The 8255-nt window shown below is 36.9% G+C and overlaps 1 long non-coding RNA gene across 1 annotated transcript; it reads right to left on the bottom strand.

The window, feature by feature from the left end:
* Positions 1-335: 335 nt before the first annotated feature.
* Positions 336-1029, bottom strand: LOC145045813 (uncharacterized). The gene is made up of 3 exons (XR_013681889.1): positions 880-1029; positions 663-794; positions 336-437 (listed from the first exon to the last, which is right to left on the bottom strand). It is a non-coding gene; the product is annotated as an uncharacterized LOC145045813 (long non-coding RNA).
* Between the last annotated feature and the right edge of the window lie 7226 nt (positions 1030-8255).

Here is an 8255-nt window from a genome sequence, read left to right on the forward strand (position 1 = left end):
TCTAAAAATAGAAAATCATTTTATACACATGTCACATCCAGGAAAAATAAAATATGAAGCCATAATTTGCATACATGTTCTCTACTATTGTGGATGTTCTTGTGTATAAGAAAAAGAATAAAAAAAACAATATGTTTAGTTACTTTAGGATTTTTTTTTTCACATTTGAGTTGGCAAAATTTTGAAGTAATCATCAGGAATCTAAAAATACACCTTTTACTAAGATAAATTTTGACAGCTAACAATCCTAACAATATCTAGTAATGAATGCTAAAGGATAAATCGCTAATTTCAACAAAAAAACGATAAACGATGGGAAATGGTACCTGGCCAGATTTATTAAGCTGAAGAAGATTTATTAAAGGCCACCCACTACAGGGTAATTATTTCAGCTGAAATCATTGCCACAATCTTACAAGATAGATCCCCTTGATGCTCTGCTTTAAGATAAATGAGCTCTAATAAGTTTATGCATGCTGAATATATCATAAAAGTTTAATACCCAAAACTGCTCTAAGCACGGGAAGGAAATAACTCTGCCAGCTAGATTAAGAAGTAATTGGAACAAAAAGCACAAAGATTAAGAAGTAATCGAAAAAAAAGTTCATGTATACCTTGCCAGATTGGGCGACTAAGATGCAAATCTATCTGCAACCACTTACCAGAATCAAGATCGAATCTGAACCAAAGTTTGGCACGAAAGTCATGATCCATTCCCAAATCCAAACCCAAAACCTCTTCTTTCACAGTTTAAAGAGCGTCCCATATACTTTTCCCTTTATCTAAGCAACATCCTAAACAAAATCAAATAAAAATTAAAACCTTGAGAAAGATAGGAAGAAATCGAGACACCACTATCAAGTTTGGGAAGAGACGTACCAGAAACAGTAGCTGTGTGATGGTGAAAATACGCCTTTTCCGATAAGACTTAGGGGTCGAATTAGTGAAGTTGGAAGCAAAGAAAAAATCGACGGGAGATCGAGGATCCATGAGCAGGAAGGAAGAGAAATTCATCAAAACAGAGGCCTAATCAAAACACAGAATTGAAGAACATATTAGTAGAAGGAGCCGGAGCATGGAGGTAATAGAAGAGGACACAGTCACAATAGTGGAATGTAGATGAAGCGGTGACCATAGTTGAGGAATTAAACCACATGAACAGTATGCTAGTTGGGTATATAACAAACAAATAAAGTGACAAATACAACAAAGTAGAGGGATCTTCAATGACAGAATAAGTTGGAGGACCAAAATAGACCAACTGCAACTTTACTATTACTATTCTTAAGAATTTTAATAATAATAATAATAATAACAATAATAATAATAAAAGTAATCTTAAAAACAAATTAAAAAAATAATTAGGGTGTCCATATTGCAAGATGGAATGTCTTTTTAGTAACCCCTTTTTTAAGATCCTTCAATTATTCCCTCCATATCCTCACTCTGAAAAGATGTCCGCGCCTTTCATTTATTGACCTCTCATTAATATGCATTCTACGTACGTCAGGTTCTACCAGTCTTTTTTTAGACGGACAAGTACCATAGAACCATGGATGAATCTTCCTCCTCAAAATTAGAACCCTCATTCCTACAAAATGTATGGAACATGAACACTGCAATGAAGAATACCAAAAACATCTTGAACTTGATGATTCATGTACTCATTGATTTCGATGTGTATGCGTGGAAGTTTGAAACAATGTGTTTCTGCAAGTGGAATAGATTTATAAGATACAAAATTACATTTTGCATCTCTTCCATTCTAGGGGGTGTTTGGATAAATAGTTTTTAGCTTATTAGCTTATTGCTTATTTGCTTATTGTGGTGAGAATAAACATTTTTTCAAAATGTGTTTGGATTAGCTTATTACGGTGGGATTAAGCAATAAGCAATAAGCATTTAAGTGTTTGGCAAAATGAAACAACTTATATGAGTAAAATGACCAATAAGCAATAAGCATTTCCCTCTTTGCTTATTAAAATCAGCCTATTTTGCTTATTGCTACCGCAATAAGTTGATTTTTAAAGACTCCTATCCAAACACTTAAATTTGCTTATTGTAGTGGGAATAAGCAATAAGCAATAAGGAACCTATTTTTTTTCCTTATCCAAACACCCCCTTAGTGGTTGATAAACTAGTATATTACATCTACCGCTTAATTTTGAAATATTTTGTGACCTCATTAGATTTTTTTTTAAGTTTGAATATATTTCATCAATCAATACCTTATAATGATTCAGTATTGGCTTCTTCAAACGTGCTGAATACAAACAACTGAACAAGTGAAAAAGTGGTTAATTTTCTAACGGTTCCTTTCAGATTTCATTTTTCATTTGAATTACTTTACTATTAGAACCATACTTGCATTGAAAATCACATTGTGACAACCGTCAATTTCTGATCAAGTCAAAGTCAACCTGTCAACTCATTTAACCCTTGTATATTAGGGCTTACACTATGTACTATTGTGCACCTCACTAATTTAATAAGAAGTTATCACTTGGAAAGTTCATTCGTTCATAAATTTCAAACCCTAATCAAGGTAAGTCATGAAACTATTCGATAAAACGTCATTTCATATCCCTCGAGGGCGTAAAACCATCATTACTAACGGGGTGTACGAACCTTGCGTTGCAAAGCTAAACACCCAAAAAGGTCATAAACAAAGTCTCTCTCAACCTCTCCCAAATCTCTCTAAGTATGTGAAACCTCTCCCAAATCTCACTAAGTATGTTAAACCTCTCCCAAATCTCTCTAAGTATGTGAAACCTCGCCCAAATCTCTCCAAGTATGTGAGATCTCTCCCAAATCTCTCTAAGTATGTAAAACCTCTACAAAATCTCTCTAAGTATGTGAAATTTGTCCCAAATCTCTCTAAGTATGTGAAATCTCTTCCAAATCTCTCCAAGTATGTGAAATCTCTCCCAAATCTCTCTATGTACCTTCCTCAGTTGAAAACAACCCAAAACCGAAGGAGAAAACCCAAAAGGACCTTCTTGGTCCGGAACCCTCTTGGTCCAGATACCTTCTAAGAAACCAAGAAGCTTCTCACTCCGGATCTTGCTTAGTTCGGACTATCCTCCTGCTTCAGAACCTCCTTCTGACTCTGAAACATGTGGGGCGGTTCAGACCTCCAAGCTGAACCGGACGAGTTTTGCTCCTGACCTCGGATCCGAGAAGAATGCTCCAGACCTCGCCCAACGCCTCCAGAACTTCTTTCCTACCCACTTCGGACCCTCTCAAACCTAATCCTCCACTCCAGAAATTGAGTTATAGCTCCTGAATGCTAAAAGGAGCTTCGAAAATTTTGCTATGGCTCCAGATTTCACCCCTTCACTCCGGGTTTTCTTCAATTTCGGACTTTTTAGTGATTTTAGATGATTTTTACTTCGGAAATTCCCTCAAACTTTTATCGTTCATAATTCAAACACTCCAAGCCCATATTTTGATATATAAGACCCTATATTATCATATTTTAAATCACATTTTGGGAGGGAGTGTAACTAAGGACAATATCTATTCGGTGAGATATTGTGGTAGAGTGATGATTTCCCATAGAGTGTGACAAAAGCTATCTCCCATACCCACTTAGGACAACCCCAATCACTATTCACCCCTACCTAGTCAACTATTTATCCTCTCACACCCCTTCTAGCTGGTAACTTGATCAAAAGTTGGAAACCCCATCTCTCCTTCCACTTTACTTACATTCTCACCAAGAAACAAACACTTCTCTCTCACTTCTCTCTATAAGCAATCGATACTCCAATGCCGCTTCTGAGCTTTTCACCCTCATTCAGTAAGTATTCTCATCCTACATTGAACATTTTTCACTCCTTCACTGAGATTATGAATTTCTCATAACAAAGGTCACCATAATTATTCTAGGATCTTCAACCATCCAAGCTTCTACCAAGTGATCTTGACTTAGGAACCCTTTCCCCTTAGAATTCATCCAAGGAAATCAATCAAGGTGAGTTCATCCCCCTATCTTTTCACATTTTCTTAAGATTTAAGGGGGAGGGGGGATACCAATTAAAACACCAAGAACACAACTAAACTTTTCCAACAGCTTTCATCAGGAAAGTCAGATTCAGACGTTCTATATATCTTTGGAATCGTATGGACATATACTTTGAGTCGTATTATAAAGAAAGTTCATATTTGTATTAGAATTTATCATGAACTACATAGTACGTTTATCAAACTACTAGTTTACAAAATTATATGATTGGTATAATTACATGTGATTGTCTATTGACCTATTTTGACTGGTCTTACATTCTCCCCCCATTAGAATAATGTTTTCCTAAAATTTATCTTATGGATGGGATTTTGTCAAATAGTTGGGGGTAATTTTATTTCATATGATCTTCACGTTCCCAAATTTAGGTCCTCGTAAAGACTTCCATCTAACATTCACTGTGGGAATACGACTTTGCTTTAATCGTTTGACTTCTCGATCCATGATCTTGACAGGTTCTTCTACAAAGTTGAGTTTGGTATTGACTTGTATCTCGTCAAGAGGTACAACAAGAGTGTCATCGGATAGACATCTTTTGAGATTTGATAGATGAAAAACATCGTGTACATTACTCAGCTCTTGAGGCAACTTGAGTTGGTATGCGATAGAACCAATTCTTGCTAGAATTTCAAAAGGTCCTATATACCGTGGGTTTCTTTGCCTCGCTTCCCGAATCGAATTACACCTTTCCAAGGGGATATCCTCAACATTACTTTGTCTCCAACTTGAAATTCTAAAGGCTTACATCTTACGTCGGCATAGCTCTTTTGATGATCACGTGCAGCCTTTAATCGATCCTTAATTTGCACGATCTTTTCGGTTGTCTCATGGATTATTTATGGTCCCGTACGTAAGGTATCTCTTGTACATTCTCTGGCCATTTTTGTATCTCCAACTTCTACCCAACATATAGGGGAACAACATTTTCATCCATAAAGAGCCTCAAACAGTGCAGCCTTGATGCTGGTGTGATGCCTATTGTTTTAGGAAAACTCAATTAATGGTAAATGAGTATCCCATGAATTTCCAAATTCTATTACACAGGCTTGGAGCATGTCTTCTAATGTCTGAATGGTTCTCTCACTCTGACCATCAGTTTGTGGATGGTAAGCTGTACTTATATCTAGATGTGTTTCTAAGGATTTTTGTAGAGATTACAAAAATCATGAAGTGAATCTACTATCTCGGTCAGAAATAATAGAACTTGGAACTCCATGCAATCTGACAATTTCCTTAAGATAAAATCTAGTCAGCTTCTCCATCTTGTCATTCTCCTTAATTGGTAAGAAATTGGAGGACTTAGTCAATCTATCGACTATTACCCAAATAGTGTCGAACCCACTAGGAGTTTTGGGTAATTTAGTGATGAAGTCCATTGAAATCTGCTCCCATTTCGATATTTCCAGTTGTTGAAGTAAACCTAAAGGCTTTTTATGTTCTGCCTTTACTCTAGAATAAGTCAAACATTTGCTCACATAAGTAGCAATTTCTTCCTTCATGTTTGGCCGCCAATAATCTACTTTTAAATCCAAGTACATTTTGTCAAAGCCTGGATGCACGGAATATCTGGACTTGTGGGATTCTTCAAAGACCAATTCCCTGACTCCACGGAACTTAGGCATCCATATTTGGTTCATAAAGTGTCGCGTTACGTCATCTTTTTGTATAAGTTGCTTTTCCATTCCTTGCAAACCTTCGTTCTTGATGTTTTCTTCTTTTAGAGCCTCAAGTTGAGCTTCTCTAATTTGTGCGGTAAAGTTAGAATGGATAGTTATAGTTAATGATCGTTCCCATCGGGGTTTAATAAATTTTTTCCGGCTCAAGGCATCTGCTACCATGTTTGCTTTTCCGGGATGATAACGAATCTCACATTCGTAATCATTCAACAATTCAACCCATCTTTTTTGTTTCATATTAAGATCTTTTTGGTCGAATATGTGTTGGAGACTCTTGTGGTCGGTAAGAATAGTACACTTAGTACCGTATAAGTAATGTCTCCAAATTTTTTGTGCAAAAACTACAGCTCCAAATTCAAGATCATGGGTAGTGTAATTCTTCTCATGCACCTTAAGTTGTCGTGATGCATAGGCGATAACTTTTCCTCTTTGCATCAACAGACATCCCAATCCTTCATTTGATGTGTCGCAGTACACGACAAAATCTTCTGTCCCATCTGGAAGGGATAGGATTGGTGCACTACAAAAATTTTGCTTCAGTTTTGAAAAACAGCTTCTTGTTTGTCTTTCCAGTTGAACTTCGTATCCTTCTCGGTTAGTGTTGTAAGCGACTTAGCTATTTTAGAGAAATTCTCTATGAAATTGCGGTAATAGCCAGCAAGTACTAAGAATTGACGCACTTCTGTTGGTGTCTTTGGTGCTTTGCAATTCCTAATTGCCTCGATTTTGGATGGGTCAACATGAATTCCTTCGTTGTTCACTACATGACCTAAAAATTGTACTTCTCTAATCTAAAACTCGCATTCTTAGAATTTAGCGTACAACTTTTCTTTTCTTAGTAGCTCCAAGATTATTCACAGGTGTTGATCATGTTCTTCCTTGGTTCGTGAATATATTAATATATTATCGATAAATACGATCACAAATTTATCCAAGTATGGTTTGCAAACGCGATTCATGAGATCCATAAACACTGCTGGGGCATTGGTCAATCCAAAAGACATAACTAAGAACTCATAATAACCATGACGAGTTCTAAATGTTTTTTTTGGAATGTCGTCTTCTTGTACCCTGAGTTGATGGTATCCTTATCTAAGATCTATCTTTGAGTAGTAGCTAGATCCTTGCAGTTGATCGAATAGATCATCAATTCTTGGAAGCGGATAACGATTCTTGATTGTTAGCTTGTTTAGCTCCCTATAATCAGTACACATTTGAAAGGATTCGTCCTTCTTCTTGACAAACAAGATTGGGGCTCCCCAAGGTGAAAAAATTGGTCAGATAAGCCTTTTTCAAGAAGTTCTTGTAGTTGGCTAGAAAATTCTTGCATTTCAGATGGATCCAATCGATAAGGAGATTTCGCTACTTACACTGCTCCAGGAATTAAGTCGATTTGAAACTCAGCTTGTCGGATGGGAGGTATTCCAGGTAGATCTTCAGGAAACACGTCAAGGAAATCACATACTTGAGGTATGTCCTTGATTTCTGTTGTCTTTCTCTTCCTATCTACAATGTGGGCTAAGAATGCGCTACATTTCTTATGTAGATATTTCTGGGTCTTAATACAAGAGATGACTTTGAGGTTCTTCCCAAATTTATCACCATAGATAATCAGGGCTTCACCGTTTGCTAAGGGTAGTCGTATGGCTTTCTCATGAAATAAAATTTCGGCTTGGTGTGAAGATAACCAATCCATGCCAATTATGACATCAAAACTACCGATAGGCATTGGCATGAGGGTGACGTGGAAAATGTAGTTATTAAGAGTTAACAGACAGTTTTCTAGGATTTCATGTGTTTTCTCAGATTGTCCGTTAGCGATTTCTAATTCATAGATTTCTTTTAATCTGCTAGACTTTGGACTTAACAATTTTATAAATGTCGGAGTTATAAAACTTCGATCTACTCTAGAGTCGAAGACTATGGTAGCATATAAATTATCTATGAGAAACGTACCAGATACGACCGAAGGGTCCTGAATAGCCTCTCTGCTTCCGATCACAAACGCCCTGCCACGTCCTATGCCTCCTTGACTCCTTAACTTTGGACATTTTTTCTTGATATGTACAACCTCCCCACACTCGTTGCATTTTCTTCATTCACCATGGCATGTCCCATTATTGGTTTGTTGATTGACTGTTACAGGTGTTGTGCTTCTGTAGTAACTAGCAGTATGCCCCTTTTTCTTGCACTTCATGCAAACAAAACAATCACCTATATGATGACAATTGCACTAATTGCACCATGAAGATTTTGGTTGCGTAGGTACTGCTGTTGTGGTTGCATAATTGGTTGCCACTTCTTGTCTTTTCTCAGATGATTGTTTGGGGTTCTTCCTATTAAACTTGCGCTTGTTTGTTCTAGATTTGGTAGAGTCAGCCTTTGAGATTACTTCTGTTCCTTGGATCTCTATGAGGGTTAGCTGATGAGCTATCCTCTTGGTACTGTTATAAGTCGTAGGCTTTGATGCGATCACCATGCCTTTGATTTGTGATGCTAAACCCCAAATATATCGCTCAAGCTTCTTATATTCAGGGGTTACAAGTGCTCGA

The sequence above is a fragment of the Lactuca saligna genome, chromosome 5 (genome assembly GCF_052625555.1).
Source record: "Lactuca saligna cultivar CGN05327 chromosome 5, ASM5262555v1, whole genome shotgun sequence".
Taxonomy (NCBI): Eukaryota; Viridiplantae; Streptophyta; class Magnoliopsida; order Asterales; family Asteraceae; genus Lactuca; species Lactuca saligna.